The sequence below is a fragment of the Ornithodoros turicata genome, chromosome 2 (assembly GCF_037126465.1).
Source record: "Ornithodoros turicata isolate Travis chromosome 2, ASM3712646v1, whole genome shotgun sequence".
Lineage (NCBI taxonomy): Eukaryota > Metazoa > Arthropoda > Arachnida > Ixodida > Argasidae > Ornithodoros > Ornithodoros turicata.
This window is the reverse complement of record NC_088202.1, coordinates 92,421,194-92,442,602: the sequence shown is the minus strand read 5'-3', so window position 1 is coordinate 92,442,602 and position 21,409 is coordinate 92,421,194. Positions and strand designations below refer to the sequence as shown.

The following is a 21,409-nucleotide window of genomic DNA, read 5'->3' as shown; positions in this document are numbered from 1 at the left end:
TCTCCATGTCTTATTTTGTGTGTAAAGAAGTAATGCTTTCACGGGTATAGACGGATTCAGAATTCCATTGAACTTTACATGTATATAGTTTGTGAGACAAGCAAGAAAAACCAACCACAAGTGCTCATCCAATATGCATATTGCGGTAATGTAGGCTTTAGGTGCATGGCGCAGCTTCCCGTCCTCTATTTAGGTGAGGGCCTACGGCCGAGCTCTTTTTCCCAGAATATGCAAAATATATTCAATTATGCTTGCGTCAAAACTGTGGCTTCGATGTTTCGAAGAACAAACGCCAGGAGCTTCCGACGGCGACGTTACGCGGATGTAAATCATGAAACACAGCAAATAATTGGCTGCAAATTTAATTGCAATATTTTACATGCTGACAGTACTGCAGGAATTGTACGCTGGATGATGTCCTACATCCCAGAGGCTCTTTCACGAGACGACACTCAAAAACCAACTGAGACTATGAGACTAAGTTTCTTTGCTCGGACTTCTCACCAATCCTGGCAGTGACCGACCTACATCTTAGCACCTCATTTCATCCCGGCTACAGTCATGACGCTGCCCACATAAGTGAGGCCAACAACGGCTAGCCGATTTCGTCATCACTACCACCACCACCACATGCTGACAGTGAACATCGCATCCCCACCAGCAATGGGGTAGATTATCGACCCCTGGGGATTATTATCCCGAATCATCGGTACAAAATAAAGTGTTTTATTTTTCTATTATTTTATTCAGCACTGTTGCTATAAAAATAAAACAACAAAAAATGACATCGGCATGCAAGAAATGCACACATGCTTACGCAGACATATGCGTAGCGCGACTGCTTACGTAATTTACGCGACTTTTGAGCCTGATAATTTTTAAAACGCTAGCGTCATGTACTCCATCACCATCTACGACTGCACAAATCATGCTGATACACTAGGAAGCAGATACAGGTGGTGTATATGAAAGATTGAAGCGAATGAACATTTAATTTCCACGTAAAACACGATTCTCCGAGACTCAGTCAGGAGTCACCTGTGCACGAGATCCATAATAATAGAGTGAGTAGCTGTTGATTTACTTGGAAGGACCACTTCGTGCGCAGACACACTACTAACTCAACCAGTGTGCCTCCTCCTGCTTGTTTCGGGTACAGAGGGGAGGGGGCGTATTGATTCTATGGGGCGGCCGTGGAATTTTTTTTAAACTTTGTAGATGCGTTCACAGTAGCTACAACAGAAACACGATCAACAGAAAACATAAGTATGGCACAACTCCTTTGTGGCACGAGATAATAGTAAATAAACCCCTGCGACGTCCGCATGGATGCCAAGCCATTCTCGGCCAATGTGCTGCACAGATCAGGTTAGTGTTTCGTGTTCAAGAGCTTATGTACGTCGGTGTCGTAGTGTGCCTTTGAGGACTAGACGAGAGGAAGAAGTAACCCAGTCAACACCGACTGTTGGTGGAACGTAGAACCTACGTTGTCTAATGTTGACTAATGTTGAATGCAGAATGATAACGCTGAACCAACGCTGTTTCAACTGTACCTGGTCAATGGCGGCTTGTGAACGTAAAGAAAAACGTTGAGTTTTCATGAAAGAATCAACTGTAGTTATACGCAGCAAATAGTTGCGTTGGTTCTACATTGTACCTTCAACATATTGCCAACCTTTATCACGAATGGAAATCCGTTCCTTCTTCAGTGCGCACCCAATTGTTTCACACTGTATTTTATTTTTACGTTCCATTGTGCCGTTCGCGTGTAGAGCAAGGCCTGGATGACGTGGTATTTATATCACTCATGCTGCCATTACTAATAATATTTATTTATTTTATACCCTCCTAGCATTACACTTTTTTACCCGTTTTTGTAAACGACTCATCACGAATCGCACGTATTCAGTAAACAAACAACAAAAAACATACTTTACCTTTTCCACGTCATTATAATGATCGGTCACGGTGGTTGAGGGATATAACAAGAAATCAATTTCCCAACAAGCGCGAGCCGAGCGCAACTACATCTGCCTCATCGCCATCGACATTCTGCAACCGCTGTTTCAAATAGTCGAGGCTGGCGAGTGGCAAGGCACGTCGTCGTGGCAGTTCGGTAGGATGGACATTCATTTTGTCACAGGGAAAGGTCTTGGGAACGTCAGCATCATGCGTATTTTGTATTGCAATCTCTGGAGCATCGAGGCAGTACTGGCCAATGCGGTGAACAACTATGTTGAGCGTAGCAACGAATGCCGTACTGTGCGAGAGGCAGCGTTCCTTTCTTCTCCGCCCTTCAAGTTTCACAGGTAAGTTTTCTTTCTTCATTTTGCCTTACTTAAGATATGTGCGTTCTTGTTTTCTCAATGAGCACATGTGGTAGAAGTGTGGTGCATAACAGTTTAGTATCCGAAGTAAACAGCTTTGTGTCGTTTTCTGTACCTGCAGAATCAGGATGCGTATCACTGACAAATTTATGCGAACTGTGGAACTGTGTGTGGTGTGCGTGTGTGATATGTAGCTTGGTGTATCCGAATGTTTATTAAATATGTTCTGATGATATCCTACTGGGGTAAGGTTTAATGCTGTCTGGTTTCTGTTTGATGTAAATGCCTTCCCAGTGTCGACATCAGTTTGCAACTGAGCTTTACTTCATTGTTGAAGTCGCACGTTCAAACAGTACGTAGCGCAGTTATTTCAGATATTACAAGTTGCAAAATGCAGATATCTTTGTTCACATCTCTTCGATTCATGCACTATTTTATAGGTGCTTGTGATATCTTGAACTGAGAGTGGTGAAAGCAGCGGTGGCCTACTCTATGAGCAGTCTGATAGTACAGATAGCACGAAAGAACTGATGTTCTGAGGCTGGAACAACATAGAAGGGACAACCCATACAAAGCCTCAATTTGCCTAAGAAATTAACGATGAAAGATGAAAGTCACTGAAAAGGTTAGCCAGCTGTAGGACTCGAACCTACATCTTCTGGATTGCCGGTCCAGGGCTCTACCAATTGAGCTAAGCTAACACGCCTATTCAGCGACTTCCAGGGTGCGTCATCTGAAGGGACAAACCAGCCACTCTCTCTCACTCATCCTCCTTTCACTCTTACATTTTTGCTCACTCATACACACATTCATACGACGGGATCGACGCAGGCGACAACTGATGAACAAGAAAGAACTGATGCTCTGAGGCTGGAACATTATAGAAGGGACTACCCATACAAAGCCTCAATTTGCCTAAGAAATTAACGATGAAAGATGAAAGTCACTGAAAAGGTTAGCCAGCTGTAGGACTCGAACCCACATCTTCCGGATTGCCGGTCCAGGGCTCTACCAATTGAGCTTAGCTAACACGCCTATTCAGCGTCTTCCAGGGTGCGTCATCTGAAGGGAGAAACCAGCCACTCTTTCTCACTCATCCTCCTTTCACTCTTACATTTTTGCTCACTCATACACACATTCATACGACGGGATCGACGCAGGCGACAACTGATGAACAAGAAAGAACTGATGCTCTGAGGCTGGAACATTATAGAAGGGACTACCCATACAAAGCCTCAATTTGCCTAAGAAATTAACGATGAAAGATGAAAGTCACTGAAAAGGTTAGCCAGCTGTAGGACTCGAACCCACATCTTCCGGATTGCCGGTCCAGGGCTCTACCAATTGAGCTTAGCTAACACGCCTATTCAGCGTCTTCCAGGGTGCGTCATCTGAAGGGAGAAACCAGCCACTCTTTCTCACTCATCCTCCTTTCACTCTTACATTTTTGCTCACGCATACACACATTCATACGACGGGATGGATGCAGGCGACAACTGATGAACAAGAAAGAACTGATGTCCTGAGGCTGGAACAACATAAACAACGTGTAGTAGGAAGAGGTAGCAATAGACAACGTAGAATAAACAGTAATTCACAACATTTGGTGAACGTTCTATCAACGTAGAAAAAACAACAGTCAACGTAGAAATGGTGTTATAAAATTATAGCAGATTCTACGTGTTTTTGACCGGACATTTTCTACGGAAAATCTACGCTGCACGCTATCGCAGATTCTACGATGGTGTTGTAGGTTTGCAGTGTTATTTCAACGTTGATTCTACATTCCGTGCTTGACTGGGAAAGTTAGTGGGCGCCGCAACTGCAGGTCACACCTAGAGGTGTCGCAGGCGTTAAGCATAGCCACGAACGTTGTCTCAAGCTGTGGAGACCTTTACTAGACGAAGAGGATGTCCGGCGACACCTTCGATATGGAGATCAAAGAATAACCATGTGCCGGGAGAACCAAACGTCTCGGATGAAATGCAAGATGGAACTGCACGAGTACGGCGTGGGACAAATTCTGTAGCTTGAGCTTGACAGCAACCAGGAATACGTGTCTAAGCAGACCGTGTACAGACGTTTGCACAAGCATGGTCTGCATCTACTCGTCTATCGCTCGCGCGGTGCCCTTGACCTGTGGATACAACGGGGGAGTGGGAGGGAAGAGGCGCAGGGGAAACATGTAATTCTCTGATAAGTAAGGGTCCGGCCTGGATAGCGGCTCCCGACTCTAGAGATCCCAGTAGCATGGAGGTGGGGTTCTGTTGGTCAGCATTATGTGAGACTCGCGTATGCTTCTCCATTTCTTTGACTGAGGATCGGTAAGAAGTCTGATGTACCGTGACAGCATCCTTCAAGAATATGAGAGACTTTCCCGGTCAGCTGCCAAGGCACACTGGCAGATAACTAAGGTGTGCAAGGGTGGGATGGTAGGGTGAACGGATGTTGTATGTGGAGGAAAAATGCATGTGACGTGACCCGCGCGGTTCTGAGCCCACCGTTATCATTCACTGTTTGACAGCAAGTGGGTTAGTGGTGACCGGGGATGTACCACCTTGCCGTTAACCCCACCGCCCAAGCGACAGGGGACTTAGATCATCGCATCATGCCCCACTGTCATACCTTTGTCTGCGATAATTTCGCTGTGTAGAAGAGGAGGAGTCCCTCTGCGTGAGTCCTGATGTGTATGATAGAATATCCGTGAATGTTCATCTTCTTTTCTCTCTATTATACGTATACTCCCCCTCCCTTGAGTACTTGGGAGCTTTTCCTCAACTCTCAGCCTTACGGCTTCCTAACCCCAGGCTACGCCGATAGAACTGAATGGGCTTTATGAAATCACATACTGCTACGTGAGCAAATGTCTGAGTTTCAGCACTGTTCCCGATGTACTAATTTTGATTACAGAAGCTCTGGTTAACCTTTATCTCGTCATCATGTACCTGAGATCGCTAGTCCTAAATAATACAATGAATAATAAAGCACCTAACGAAGGCGTGTACTAGATTGAAGGCAATCACACAGCATCCCCCATCTGGGCCGGAAATAAAAAGAATTCTGTATTGGGTGTAATTTTGCACTTAAATATTTATATGGATGACTTCGGGTGAAGTTGAATCTGTAACACCTCAAAAGAGACGCGAACGTACAAAAATTTCATCGGGGAACTTCTTTTTTTTTTTTTCACTACTTCTTCAGCAAGCACGGAAGGACATAGAATCATCAAACTTGCGTATGCGTACGTTCTGCTATTTCAGTTTACAGAGTCACGATGTCTCTTATAGCCTTTATACCGCGCACTCCAAACGCCATTTCTAGAACGCTTCGTTCAATGAAGGACTGACCTCGCGCTTACACAAAGTATTTTACTATAGACGAAGTACTTTAAAAAATAACGACGGAACAATAAAGTCAGCATGCTGTAACGTACCATGAAAGATCAGATACCGAGGCGCAGCTATAAAACGGGACACGGGGTACACCGTTTACGCACGGCACGGTACGCAATTTCCGCTCGGTCGCTATGTTTCTGATACGCTGAGGGGAGAAAAGTACGTAAGCCGAAGCTAGCGGATAGTTATGGCAATAAAAAGACAAATATGAACATAGTGGCTCCCTCATCTGAGGGCTCTGTATTCGCAATCGCTTATTTTATAGTCACTTCGTCATGACAGGTGCATTTAATGAAACGAAACGAAATGAAGAAATCTTGTTGTTGTTGATGTTGATGAAGCAAAATATTAGGGAGAGGTTGAATTCGTCACGCGACAGATTTGGCTACTCCCATAAACAGACCCCCCCCCCCAAAAAAAAAAGAAAGAAGAAATATAAAAGAATCCCCCCACCTGCTTTCATCCAGCCCACCGCAACACACCTTCGAGCTAGAATGGTTTGCGTTGGGAATTGTATTCCGAATTTGATCACGTTCGTCAAGCCATGGTAGGCCTTGCATACTGTGTCCTATGACTCTCCACAACAAAACATCAAATACAAACTAAGTCACAATACTTCGTCTTTCAGGTTATCCTTAGTTCACCCTGCATACTCCGACTGGCATGAGTACTGTGACAGATATGCATCGCCCACGTAGTCCAGCGTAGTATTGCGTGTCCAGCAGTGTCCTATGGCATCTGGTTGCTGCCAGTGCGTGTAATTCGCATTATCGACGGTGCCAATCTTGGCAGATTAAATTGGTGCGTGCTGGCCTGTGGGGTATTCTTCGGATACAACTGATGTTTTAGCATAATCGCAGTGTTCTCTGAATGTGTTTTTTTTTTTTTTGGTGGGGGGGGGGAGGATATACGTTTATTTCGGAAAGGTCAGCCTGACCGAGGGTCAGCTTGCTATTCCTAAATCAAAATATATCACAAAGATGAAGTAAAAACAAATATAAGATGATGAGGGTGGCGTGATGTGTAGATGACATGAAAGGTCAACTCATAATTTGTTCATGAGGTCTGTCGTGTGGAGAAAGTCGAGGAAAGCTCGAATGACGCACCACTGACGGGAATGTCGGACACGGCCAAGTAATAAAGGAAGGTCTATGTGTGTGTGAATGTTTGGTTGAACTGTAATCCCATGTCCAACAACAACAACAATAAATGATGTAGAAGTGATGATGACATGAGATGTTTCCCCGTGGTAGCCACAGGACCGTACCTCACTTCACAAAGGTTAGTATGAGAGGATGAATTAGAGGCAAGCGCGAAACGAAGACAGGTCGGAGTTCTGTTTACACTTCTTCGAGGAGGTCAGTAGCCTGCACGAAAGCAAAAAGGGAGCGAAGAGCCCGGCACTGATGCGCAGGGGAGCTCCATGGGCCAAGTACTTTGGACAAGCTGAATAGCATATGGTCAAGGAGCTCAAGCTGGAGTCGAAACACCTTGCGTTCACACGTGTACCGGTTACAGTTCTCGATGGGGAATAGTAGCTGGGGTGTGGCAAGGTGGGCACACCGTCGTGTTACTGTAGCCCAGCTTAACCCGGAACACAGTTCTTGGAAAGGCAGGATTGATGTGCGATGCAATCGCTAGACTGGTTGCTTGACCATCTCCGAACGGGTGACGGAGTTCAGATTAAGGGTACTAGTGCTGCGGCACGTGATACTTCTTGAACGCAGTCTTCTGACGCAGCGTGCCCATGCGCTGTCACACCTTAGCCAGTGAAGATGGCTGCTATTAGGAGCTGTGGAAGATATCGGATATCGCTAGGATTCCCCTTGCCATGGTATACGTGGAATATAGGGTATGATAGGGGCCACAAGAGGGGCCTTTGGCACGGTGGTCAACGGAGATGCCTGCTAGAACCAGAATGTGCAAGTCGTAAAATCACAGACAAGATTTCCTGCAACAGCATTGCCTCTTAGTGGGCTGTACATGCTGCTGCTTCTGATACCATGAATGTGGGGTACGTCTGGCGCCCTGGCGGGGCGCTCGTAGTTACATGCCTCGAACGCCCCTATACCCAATCGTGCTAGCCACCTTTCCGGTTTATACGGGCCTGTTCACTGACATGCTTCCATCGGTTTGCACGTATATAAAACGAAGTTAAAACTAAGGACGTCTTCTCCCATCCTCCAGTCTGCAATGGGAGCTGAACTTGAGGGAAAGGTTTGTGATGAAAGTCAATGGATAAATGTCGTGCTGTATCCGCATCTGATCCACATTCAAGGCATCCCAAGAAACGTAACGTAACACAATAATATCGAGTCGTCCACAAAAAAAAAAAAAAAAAAAAGAAATATTTAAAAAATTAATAAATGGGGCTTTCCGTTGGTGAGGTCCGAGAGGTTTTCGGTGTAGAATGTACTCTGGCGACTTCCACTTTAATTGTACTTACTTATTTTCTTATTTAAAGTAGTCGATTAAAAACTAAATTAAGTACACCGCAATTTAACCCTACACCAACTTGTAACGTCCAAAACTTTACATCACAACAAGTTTATGGCGAATTCCGCTCGTCGTTGTAGTGCAGAAAAAGTTGCACTGGCTCGAGTGTACATGTCACACGGCCGCTTCAACCCAACGTGCGTCGCTTTTAATTGGTCCTTCCGTTCGATCTTTGTTCACAGTGGCACACTACACTGCGCTGCACGAAAATTACCTGCTGAATTATCTATTAATGTTGTTAGAATGATCATCAGACTTCACAGGAAAACAACAAAAATCGTCTTTATGAAGTTATTTCAGCTCTTTTCAGGATTGGCCATACCCATCTGACTCATGGTTTTTTGTTGCGCGGAGCGGAGCCACCCCAATGCAGGAGGTACAGATTAGCAACTCTCTGAGCTGCGCTTGCTCATCACATGTCCAGACGAAGCAAACTGCTACTCCAATGTCCCAACCGATCCTGGACACCCTCTGACATCATCTTCGGGGACTCCACGCCTGCAGAACGACGGCAGCGCACTGCTGCTCTTATCACCTTCCTCTAAAGCACCCAGCTCATCCTATGTCTCTAGGAGGAGTCACCTAAGCTCTGCCACCCCTTCATCCCACTCTATCCCCTCCCCTCTGTCTACATTCCCCTCGTACACCGTTTCCTTTCCGGACCAGACTTGGGCGGCCTTCTGATGTTGCTGTGCTTTTGGACTGTCCGCCACTCCTAGTCCACGGCATTTCATTTTTTTTCTCTGTCCTAGAAAATATATGCCCCGCCCCCGCGATCATCCTGCTCAGCGCAAGCGGCTGATATTCATCTGTGACTGCTTTCTATTTAACGATAACGATAAACGATGCTTTATTGCAACTTCCAGATAACGAACACAATCAGGGGGAAGCCAAAAAGCAGCACGAGGCTGCTTCACAAGGGCATTACCCCTTTAATCGTCGCGACGGCATCCAGCGAATGAACAAAATCATCTATGTAGTGTGAAATATAGAACGCTATTTTAAAACTAACCTTTAAACTAACTAATCTTTAAACACAACCTTTAAAACTAGCACAACCATGACAAAATACTACAATGTGTGCAGTTCGGTATGTACAATACTGCACAATACTACACAATACAATATGCACAACACAATACAATATACACAATTGTGTATAAAATAACAAGAAATTGAACTCCTGTCCCGAAATATCAAATTAAATAAACAACGATCTTAAAGAAGAATAGGAGAGGTCATTGATATATACCTTCTGCGTATGAAAACTATTCAAACCGTAGGGAAGGGTATAAGACAGGGACTGATGGCCGTAGTTGGTCCTAAACCAGGGTATTGTCCATTTGTCACAGTGACGAGTACGTTGTGATAAGTGTCGTAACGCAAACAAGGATAACATATAATTATTATTTTGTCGTGTGGCAACTAGAAAAGACTTGAACATATGATAGTTGTACATACTGGTTATCTTCAGTATCTCGAAAGTGGTAAACAAAGGCTGTGTGTGTGCATCGTAAGGTACATCGGCTATTATACGCACTGCCCGTTTCTGTAGGGTCAGTAAACTAGTTATGTCTCTCTGCGTTCCTGTGCCCCAGACTAAAAGGCAATAGCGCAAGACCGAAGAAATTAGTGAATTGTACACAAGTAATTTCACCCTCGTAGGCAAGACATGACGCAGACGATTCAAGAGTCCTATCGACCTTGATATTTTGACCTTTACATGGGATATGTGGCACTCCCAGGATAGGTCTTCGGAAAAATATACACCAAGGGTCTTAACGACCTTTACAATTTCAATATGATCATGGCCCAGATACACATCAACTAAGTTATTTACAACTTTGTTTTTTGGCTTATATAGTACAGCTTTCGCTTTGTTAGTATTTATAAGTAAATGGTTAATTTCTGCCCAGTGACTTATTGCCTGAAGGGCGGTGTTTGCCATCCGAGGTACTGCCTCAACTGTGGCACCAGCGAAAAATATGGCAGTATCATCTGCATAAATAAAAAACGTAGCATCGGACGCCACATTAAGAATGTCGTTAATGTACAGGTTAAACAGCAAGGGCTCTAAGATGCTGCCCTGCGGAACACCGGTCATTATATTCAGTTTATCGGAGCAATATCCCTCTATTGAGACATATTGCTCACGTGAAGTTAAATACGAAGAAAGAAGTAAAAGTGCATTGCCACGAATTCCGTACTTCTCTAGTTTGTTTAGTAATACAGAGTGGTCAAGAAGGTCAAACGCCTTTGTGAGGTCGATGTAGAACAACAACAACTTTATTTTCGACCATGGAGAGTGGGGAGTTTCATCGCCACAGGCGATACTCTACCCCATTGCTGGATGGAATGGGGGGAATAAAATAACGAGCCCCTTCACAATAACGATGTAGACTGCTAAGGTGAATTGCCTATTTTCGATGTTGCGAATGATTTGTTCTTTTTGACATAAAAGTGCGGTCTCAGTTGAACGTGACTTACGAAACCCAAACTGGCGGTCAGTAATGACATCATATTTCTCAAAGAAAGCCGACAATCTCTTGTGAATAATACGCTCAAAGCCTTTCGAAAATATGGGCAATAAAGATATTGGCCTGTAATTTCCAAATACATTGGGATCTCCACCTTTACTTAGCAGTATCACCTTAGCCACTTTCATCATAGAAGGGAAAACCCCGGTTGCAAAAGACAAGTTGAAAATGTGTGTCAAAAAAGGAGCTAATAAGTCAATAACATGTTTAATTGGTTTGCCTTGTAAATCCTCACAGTCGCGAGCCGTACTGTTTTTTAATTGAAGGAACGATGAACAGACCTCTTCTGCAGAAGTTGGAAAAAGAAAAATTGAGTCCGTAATCCTTTTATGAATATGCGTGCAGGCATCTGCGGTATTACATACCGACCTATTTCTGAGCCCAACATCTACTAAGTACTGGTTAAAACGACTACAGAGAGATGTACCATTTACTTGCTCACCGTTTATAATCATGGTACTAACTCTGGGGATGTTTGGACGTAAAACACTATTCCATGTTCTCCACGTGCTTGCAGAATTGTTGCCTGATCCCTCAAAGAGACCGTGGTAATAAGCTGCTTTGGCATGTTTCAAGGCCTTATTCACGACGTTTCTATAACATTTAAATTATTTTAAGGCGCCAGGCTCTCTAGAGCGAATAAAGCATTTATAAAGCCTATTTCTCTCGTGAATCATGCAAAGCAGTCGTGTTGTTACCCAGGGCTTCCGCACATGGCAACTAGTCCTTATGTTTTTGACAGGGAAATGCACATCATACAGGTGTTTGACTTTTACGAAGAGGTCGTTATACGCCTCAGTCGCATTGTCGTGACTGAACACCGAACTCCAGTTGATCGAATGCGAGCGCACACCTTTACGGAAATTTTCGAGCCCCACTACACTTATATGACGAAGGCTCAGGAATGAAACACGTTTAGTACAACGAGAGTACATATCCACAAACATAAATATTGGCAAGTGGTCACTAATTTTGCTAGTTACAATGCCTGCCTTGACATTGTCAGTATTGACACTGGTAATAAACAAGTCTATTAAAGGAGCAGAGTTCTCTGTGACACGTGTGGGTGATGAAATGACATTGGAGAGGCCAAAAGTGTTTACTAGAACTTTTAACTCCTGCGACGGTCTAGAAGCATCAAGAATATTAATGTTGAAATCACCACCGAGATTGATGAGATATTTGTTTTCAGCTGTGAATCTAAAAAGTTTCTCGATAATGAATAAAAAGGCATAAACATCGCCTGAAGGTGGTCTGTATACCACTGCGTGAACTTGATTACCACCTTTAATAGCCAACATTTCCGCGTCACTACACATGAATGTGAAATTAGATAACAGCTCATATGACATATTTTCAATGTCATAAAGGGACAGTCCGCCACCACGTTTGCCATGTCTATTTATAAAGAACTGCTGGTAACCTGGCAGCGTAAGCCTATCGTCCTCGTCCTGATACCATGTCTCAGAAAACATAATTATATCAAAAGCAAAGTTGAAGCAGTGGAAAAAAAGACCAAGTTCATCGCACTTATTTCGAGCAGACTGAACGTTGATATGCACAAAAGAATGAGTGTTCACAGGTTTGACAATATCTTCTGGCAAGAAATACATTCAGAAGGCAAAAGCAACTGCCAAAATATCATCAATAAAACTAACCGGATATCTTTACAACGTCTTCCTCGAAGTGCACAGATATCGAAGGGCTGTCATCTTGTTTACGTACAAAAACTTTACCGTTGCGCGCCCACGCGTGAGCTATCTTTGATTCTTTTCTTTTAGCGATCGCAACACCTAGGACCTTTTTCAGATTTGGGCAAAGATGCTCATTTATAAAAATAGGGGTGCTCGTAGAGAGGCTTTTTCCAGCACAACATTTCGTTTTTGCCGGCACTTAAACTGTACAATTATGTTCTTACCCAGCTTATTAGCGATGGGTATACCGGATGACATATATCTATGTCGTTGTCTGTGATCGGTTCCCCGATAGCATTTCCAATTTGTGTCAGAACCTTTTTGATGTCAACCTGTGCGTCAGGAGGTACACCCTTAATTTCGAGATTACGATTTCGCATGTACTGTTCATATTCGATGGCTCTGATCTCCATTGCTCTGAGACGTTCTTTTAAACAGTTATTTTCTTTGCGAAGTTCACTGTTATCGCTCTTCAGACGCTGCTGCTCGTCAAGGATCTTTTGGAACTTAGTTGACATTTCATCGAAGCAGTCACTCATGTGCTCCATTGACGCTTTCATGTCTCGAATTTCCTTACGATGATCCCGTTCTAACGTGTCTTGCATCTCCTTGAAACAGTTTTTCATGTCACGCCTTAGTTCTTCGGCGAATTTAGAAAAGTCCTTAGTGGACATCTTAAGTACAAAAATCTACCAAATACCAGTACCAAGTATTTAAAGACTTCTGCGTATTAGTCGTGACGTGTCCCACTACAAGTGTGGCCGACCTCGGCGGGCAGCTTCACTTTGACCGCCACCGCCACCTCCACCACCACCACATGTCCAGGCCGTGAAACTAATCCATAACATCACTTGAGAGAGTTTTATAGATATTTCCTACCTTTCCACCTCGCCCTTTTGCTGGGTGATGAAGCAATCTTTCCTTATAACAAGGTCGTCGACTTTTTAAGAGATACAGACCCTTTCGCGACGCCAGGGTGCGCCAACGCGCGACACCTGGATGTGCGTCCCATTGGTTTTCCGGTTACAGCTGTTGCTTGCAGAGACCCTTTTGACAGCTGTAGGCCGCCAGGTAGCGCAAGTGCACGTTAACCTGTTTTGTTCCCCTATGTCTTCCGGTTTGCACCGTTTGTTTGCAAACAGTGAAATGGTCTATAATTTTGGAGTCACGTTTTACAGTCGTTCAATTTGTAGCTAAACATTCTCTATTTTTAACGAGTCACATCACCGCCATTGCTCTGGCGTATTATGGACTTAGTTGTCGATGCGCCAATAAAACACTCATCATCAGAATCATCATCAGCTTCAGCGACATTCACCTAAACGACTGTGAAGTAAGGCCCTAGACAAGAAGTTCAGAGAGAACTGAAATGAACTCCTTGTCTCAGGTCTTACTTCACAGTCATGCACCTCCAGCTTGTCAGCTGTGCCGACATATGTCTGAAAGCGTCTGAGGAAAACCCAGGAAAAACCCCAGACAGCACAGCCGGCACCGTGATTCGAACCCGGGTACCTCACATCGAGACTGGGAGGTACCCGGGTTCGAATCCCGGTGCCGGCTGTGCTGTCGAGGGTTTTTCCCGGGTTTTCCTCAGACGCTTTCAGACATATGTCGGCACAGTTCCCCTAGAAGTCGGCCCAGGACGCACATTTCCCCAGGGCGTCAGTCGTGACGTTGCCCACAAACGTGAGGCCGACAACGGCAAGCCCTTTCACCACCACCACCACCACCAGCTTGTCAGCGCCATTTCGCTTCTGTTGCACGTAAACGATGAAAAACGTGAATTCCACAAAAAAAAAAAAAAAAAAAAAAAACACAAAAGAAAACAAAGGAAGCAATGCACTTCCCTGACAGCATACGAAATTGAACACCAGATACACAAACGTCAGTTCCGTGCAGGGGAAACACATTATCGCACCCTTGAGCCTGAACAAGAAAAAGTTATCCTGCCTTTTCCGGCTCAAACCAGTAAGGTCGTCCACACTACTGAAGGATGATGACCTCTCTAGCCGTCCAAGTCTTTACCTAAGGGGCTGACATTGATCGCAGCTTTCATAGCAGCTTCTTTTGCCTGAATATTATTTGGAATGGAGATTGCCGGTACGGGCTTTCCATGCGACAGTCAAGCCATAAAACTTCGGGGGAATCATATGCGTATACGGTCTCGCTCTTGAAGGGCATTACTTCGTTCATCGAGCAATACGAAAGTGCCGTTACGCATAACAAAGGATTATTGTCATCTTTGCTACCACTGCTAACTACAGTATTCATTATTGAAAAGTGCAAGTCAGATCTGAACCTGGGAAGCACAGACTCCTGGCATCACAAGCAACGCTCCTTTACTACACTCCCTAATCGATCATCGCGCCTGCTCATCAAGAAGCCGACTGCTGATACATGTGGGAAAGCGTTTGCCTTTGCAGATCTTTTCAAACAATAAGTTTGAACACATTGAGGAAGAAATGCCGTGCTGTGTGGCCCGCACCTTCTCAAGTCGAGGCGGCCCACCAGGATGTCTCGCATGGCCAGTTCAGGCCTTTTTGCAACTAAAACGAAGCGGTAAGGAAGGGAGATGCAGCACACTAAAAATAAATAAAAATACGAAGAAGAAAAAAAGAGGAACAGTAGATACGGCTAAGCAATGACTTTTTACTTTTATGATTTATTTTTTTCTGCTCGTCTTTACTCTGATCACGCCGGTTTATACTCTTCCGAGGCACACTGTGCTCTGCCAAGCTTCCCGTTACCCATCACAGATGCAGAGACAAGAACTGTTACTCTCATTTTTTGTTCTCGGGTATGCTCTTCTCTTACACTTATCACTGTAACCTCCCGCAACACGGACAGTTTTGATGGCATTTGTCTTAATGCCGTTTTCTGCTCTACTCTCGCTCCCACTGTTGGCGCAGAGTAACAATTTTAGTTTGCATAAAACCACTCTCTACTCTACAACATAATATGATTTGATAAATTTGACCTCTCTCAAACATTTTTTTGACGAAAGAAGGCCCCCAAGTTGTTAGAAATCTCCACCGACAATAGCAAAAGACCTTCAGGTGCTGCCATATTTCTTGTTTTGGGTTAAGCACCGGGTGGCATACACGTTAACGCCGGCTTTGCTGTCCGGGTGGTTTACCTGGGCTTCCCTGTGAAGTCGTCCGCATGGCCAACTACGGCAACCAGTTCCATCACCACCACGAAACCGGCTGTGTTATACATACATCAGCACTGCTCCACGTGAAGACCCCCTTGATATTATTATATTTCAGAATATTAGATGCATTTTCAACGATGTTTAGCTACTCTAAGTTTTAAAAGTAGCATATTACTCATATTTTACTTAGTGGGTGGGCTGTATCGACATCACCCACTCCTGGGTATTTCTCTGCGTTCATGTTCAGAAGGGTAAAGGGTAAAATCATTGAGAAATATTTCACACGGTAAAATAATTGGATATACCATTTTGTTTCTTCTCTCTCTTAGGGCGCAGCATGTCACAATTAGTGCACTCAGAGATGTACACTAACCGCTTGTTAAACGGGTAGTGTACATTTCTGCTTGTTCAGCTGGTTAATAGCCATGGCAAAGTATCTTATAGAAAAATGGAAAAGAGAGAATACATTTAAAAAGCACTGCACTAAGCAAGCTAACGAAAGGTCCCCTTCTTACTATGTTTCTGAAATGACGGAGTCACTTCTAAATTCAGGGAGGGAGCATTCGCGGTACAAAAGCAGATCTCTAATGTCGAAAAGGCCACAGCCGTACGAAGCCGAAATTTCACGCGCACTCGAAGGACGGTTGGAGAAAAGAGCTGGAGTCCAAGAGAAAGTGGCTATTTTTCACGCACAAGATAGTACTACATATTCATCTGTGAACGATTTACGTTCTGGCTGATTTCCCTTTATCTTTCGCTTACTGTCTTGTACATGTTTAAAAATGAAAGAAAAAGAAGATGCAACGGGAGAAAGTGAAAGCATCTGCAGAACCCGCGCTGCTAGTGACTTCTTCATAAAAGTATGAATAGACCAGAATGAATCAGGAGGGCGTTTTTTTTTCTATAATCAAACTCAAACTCAATCAGGAGGGCAAATATTTTACCCTGCTCATACGACAAGGGTTTGATAGAAAGCGGCTGACGTGACACGCCCTCTACCAGCGCAAGCGCATTTCAGCAGCTGTTCGCTTATTAACGTTTCTTTCTTATCTTCTTTTTTTTACAGCTGTTCTTCTTTCTTTTTTTTTTCGCTGGCTCTTTGTCTGCTATTTTCCCTGGCTACTTGCAATCGATAGCAGATATCCAAACTTCTGCACACGGCCTAGATTAAATATTATAAGACATGCAATGTCGGAGCAGATAAGAGATTAGAATAATATGGGACTATGGAAAGGTGGCATGGTAAAAAGAGCTGACCAAGAAGACTACTGGAGGGACACATATATCCCATCCATGCGTTAAAGCTAATTCTGAGTAGCTATCAAAAGCACTGTGAGAAGATTTCATTTCCAGTGACGTCACACTGCTTAACTTATAACAGCAGAAATGGAGAGGGGCGCACGGCCGGAGATGTCAAACGAATAATGAAGTTCACAATGTTACGTCACAGGGCAGACCATGAGGTTCTGCTTGTGTTTCCGAATAAGTGAGTCTCAAATGCAGCGGAAAGGAAACTCGCGAGGCAGATTGACTGGCTGCCTACTCTACGTGACGGCGAACGAGGTCAGCTTTCGCTCTGGGTGGCCTCCTCATCATCAGACGGTCAAGCATTGCCAGGCAACCACATTCCGGAACACAGCTACACGGGAAACAAAGAACGAAAAAGGATTTTCTTGCGTCACTCACCTTTCAGGAGTGATACTTATGGCACTAAAGTTTCTTCATGGGGCCTTGGGTTATGCAGTAGCTGCTCTCGGTGCCCTGTAATACGGGTAAAGGAAAATATCGTATTAGCGGCTGATTCGCACATTCCTAAATTAACAACGCGAAGGAGGACCTCAATAAGTGGTAGTACATTCTACAAAAGGAGTAAAATAGGGAGTAATTGCAGCTTCTAGTCCCTTATAGTGTAATTACTTGCCATTTTAGTCCCCTAACCCCGAAATTTGCTCCCCAGGGCTGCAGTTAGTCACTGAACCTCGCAAATGCTCTGCTGAATGCACGCACACGCATACACATAAATGGGATGATGATGAGCAATGCTGAATGCAATAGTCTACGTAAATATGCGCTCTTTGTGAACTTGATGAAATAAGGCTATACAACTTAGTTAACTGAGCAATTTTCCACCTGCACTGAGGAAATAATAGTTACAAGTACTTTCTTACGAAATTGTGCTGTATATGCATGTCGCAAGACTATATATCACTCGACATATGCAGGTCGGCGGTTTAATTCGAAATATTTTCATTCACGCGCACGACTTATGTACCTGGAATTCTTAGGCCAGAGCGTGTTTCGATATTCGAGAGGAGTATATAGCTCACAGAATATAGCCCGTGCATTTCGTGCCAGGATACCTATCTGCATAAGTACAAAGGTACAAGCATGAATTTCCAAACACGACTTGACGTGTTCATATACACCGTAACAAAGAAGGAAATGATTAATTGTTGTACGTCTGGGAAACCAGATACATTGCCACTGGAGGCATTGCCCCGCAAGCAGTTTTTACTCCCTTAAAGAGTTAAGTCACTCTCCTATGCACAGTGTAACGCTTATGCATTCAAATTGAAAGTAAACGTTAACTGGTATATACGTGTGTAAATGATCTCAGAAACAAATATTTTACACAGGCAAAAGTGTTGTATATGCTCCATGTTTTCACGGAGTGTATAGTTGCGTGATGGACCACTATTCGCTACATCGGCGCCGCGAACAGTGAAATGTGTTAGACAAGGTACAGTTTGACACAGGCGCGAGCTGACTTGAACGTATTTGGAGTATTGTATTTAAAATACCGTATTTGAAATACAATTTGCGGTATTTTGGTACTCTACTCAATACTTTTTGTTTTGTGTATTTGTACTCTATTTAAAATACATTTTATGGTGTTTTCTACTCAATACTCTAATTCCATATTTTGGATCTCCCTCTCAAACTTTCTGTGTCTCGTCTTTCCACTATCTTGCTTGTTCAGTGGAAATTGCCTGAGTCCCTCGGACTTGACCTGGACATTGACCCTTCTTGGAAGTCTCCATTTAGAGATCCTGCCCCGTGTGTCCTAATCCTCTGGCAGTGAGGGTTCTATTATGTGTGCGGTGTGCCCTGACGCGGTGACGACGAATTCTGACCTCGCCGAGCGGGGACCCGCTAGAATTTTGCTTTGTTCTTGGTCACATACTTAGAGGAGTTATGTGGTATCTCTTTGTCATCTTTTTGGGACTTGTGTTTACATGATGTGATGTGATGTGATGTGAATAAAGAAAAAAAATGGGGATGTAAGTTTCGACGAAGTCAAACTGGCTACCCCAGTACACTTAATACAGAAAGTTCAATCTGATGATGAGATGATGAAAACGCAAAAGGATGATGTCCAGAGACGAACAGAGATGATAATTGAGTTCAACATGTAGGTCAAAAGTTCAAGAGCTGCGCCCAAGTTAGAGTAAAGTGGCGGAATCACCGGGGGCACACACAGGACACATCACACATTCACCGTGTCATAGGATGTCCATAAGCCCGGTTGCATGCGTGTGTTTACATGACTCCTGTCACACAGCGGCGGCTTGCACTAGTGCGCGGGGTTTTGGTGATTCATGTCACATAGCGACGACTTGCCGCATTGACCAGTGACCGGTGACTTTTTGCGTTCAAGGATAAATAGTATCTTAACTGTATTTCAAATACTTTCTGAAGTATTTTGTACTCATCTTAATTACTTTAATTTTCATGTATTTATACTCTATCTTAATTACATTCTAACGTTAGTATTTATTATATTAGCTTAAATACATTTTTGAGTATCTTGTACATGTCTGCGCGCGAGGTACTGAGTACCCTTATTGTGTTTCAAGTTCGTTGTATACCTGTGCGTGACGCTTGTGACTGACATCAGGGAAATACATAACATTGTATCCAAACTTTGATGAGCATATCCTGCTACGCCTCTGACGACAGTAATTCTGCGTCGATTATAGACTGGTACTGATTAGCTAGCAAACGTAGGACTTTACTTTAAAAATACAATACAAAGTTTTAGTCGAAGAATTTAAAATATTTTCAAAAGCCTTCAAAATTATCGCCAAAAATGTTGGCAAATCTGGGCACGGATTTCTATGAAGTCTCCCACTCCTCCGAGCAAGATGGCGCCATATATCGGCAGGTTCAAAAGTTCGGTCATGAAGCGTTAGCGCGCAACCAAAGGGGTGAGGAATCCTTGAGGCCGGGAAACTGCTGCGGTTTGAGGATTTAAAGGGTCTCCAAAGTGCGAAAATTTCCCCGCGCGGAATGAAACATGCGGTTACCTTGACACCAACACAAGAGGAACGGGATTCATCGGTTGCGTCGTTCGTGATTTACGAGAGAAAGAATCTGCAATGCACACTTTCCTTCTCCCTCTCCTTCCCAAGAAGACCGCCGACGATGAGGAGAGGCCTCGGATTGGTCTCCTCAAACGTTCTCCCGCGATGGTTCGCATTGTCGCGCTTCTTGCATTGAGGAGAGGGAAAGGGAAAGCGTCGGTTTCTTTCTTTCATAAATCACGTACCGCACAACGGATAAATTCCGTTCCTCCCGACGACGCTCCCCTATCCTTCGCGAGCGTACAATGCGGACAGAGCGCGACAATGCGGAGCGGGCTCTCATTGGTCTCCTCAACTGGTTTGTCCGACAATTGCGGTCTTCTTGAGAAGGAGAGGGAGGAAGAGGGAAGCGCATATTGCAGTTTCTTTCTCTAATAAATCACGAGCACCGCAATCGATAAATCCCGTTCCTCTTGTATTGGTGTCAAGGTAACTGCATGGTTCATTCTGCGTGGAGAAATGTTCACAGTTTAGTGTCCCTTTATATGCAAAGAACGCAGGGGTTTGCCGACATCAAGGATTTCTCACCTCTTTAGTTGGGCGCGAACGATTCATTACCGAGCTTTGAGCAGCCTGCACCAATATATGGTGCCATGTTGCTCAGGGGAGGGTGACCGTGCGTCCTGGGACGACTTCATAGAAATCTGTGAATTCAGATTTGCCTTTTAGCGTCTCTGCAAAAACCGGAGGAATGAACCAAGATAACATAGCCGGTGCCGTGATTCAATCCCGGCTCACCTCCCAGTCTCGACGCGCAAAATCTTCCTGCGGCAAGGCATAGTTTTCTTATGCCTCTCCCCCACGGGAGCCTCTTTGTCCCTTTTTTTTATTCTCTCTACGTATTCGTAAGACCATATACAGTCCGTACCGTACACTGTATTTCCATTCTACTTCGCGATCACCTGGCACTCGGCAGACTTCTGTATCCGTTCACTGAGGTATGGTACCGCAATTGTTGCTGTGTATCATCTCCTCCCATCGTCATTCATGTAGTCGTTGTTGTTGTTGTTGTTCTGTATCCGTTACGTTCTTTAGAGTCTCGCTGTGCGTTCCCTATATTCTACCGAAACATTTCCAAAGCTGAATAACAAATAAACAAAATGCAAGCCAGCTGGTGAAGGCTAGCTGTTGGTAACCTTTCCCTGAGCCGGGGAAACATGCACAAAGGATAGACACAAACGGTCGAGACGTGACTCAGACTAGCAGCGAGGCGTTATCCCAGTACATGTAGGAGGAAAAGGAAGACCGTAACACAGCCGTCGCGGCAATTCCGGTATTCCGGACTTGTCTAAGATCTCCGGAATAGCTGAGACGGCTGTGTTACGGTCTTCCTTTTCCTCGTTAGCCTTTTGTCACTCGTATGTATATATATATATATATATATATATATATATATACGAGTGAGAAAAGGCTAACGAGCCTTTATATGTATATATATATAT

General features: G+C 44.2%; 1 protein-coding gene and 1 non-coding gene across 8 annotated transcripts in view; both read right to left on the bottom strand.

Moving 5' to 3' along the window:
• Nucleotides 1-21,409, bottom strand: part of LOC135385788 (galactosylceramide sulfotransferase-like) — a 435,824-nt gene that overhangs the window by 122,554 nt on the left and 291,861 nt on the right. For 6 of the 7 annotated variants that reach the window (XM_064615301.1, XM_064615300.1, XM_064615302.1 and 3 more), the window contains one exon: nt 17,290-17,364. The exons of the other annotated variant lie outside the window; for it this stretch is intronic. The gene's annotated coding sequence lies outside the window, so the exon portion shown is untranslated. The remainder of the gene's footprint in view (nt 1-17,289; nt 17,365-21,409) is intronic. 7 annotated transcript variants of the gene reach the window in all.
• On the bottom strand, nt 2,956-3,028 carry Trnaa-ggc (transfer RNA alanine (anticodon GGC)). The gene has a single exon. It is a non-coding gene; the product is annotated as a tRNA-Ala (tRNA).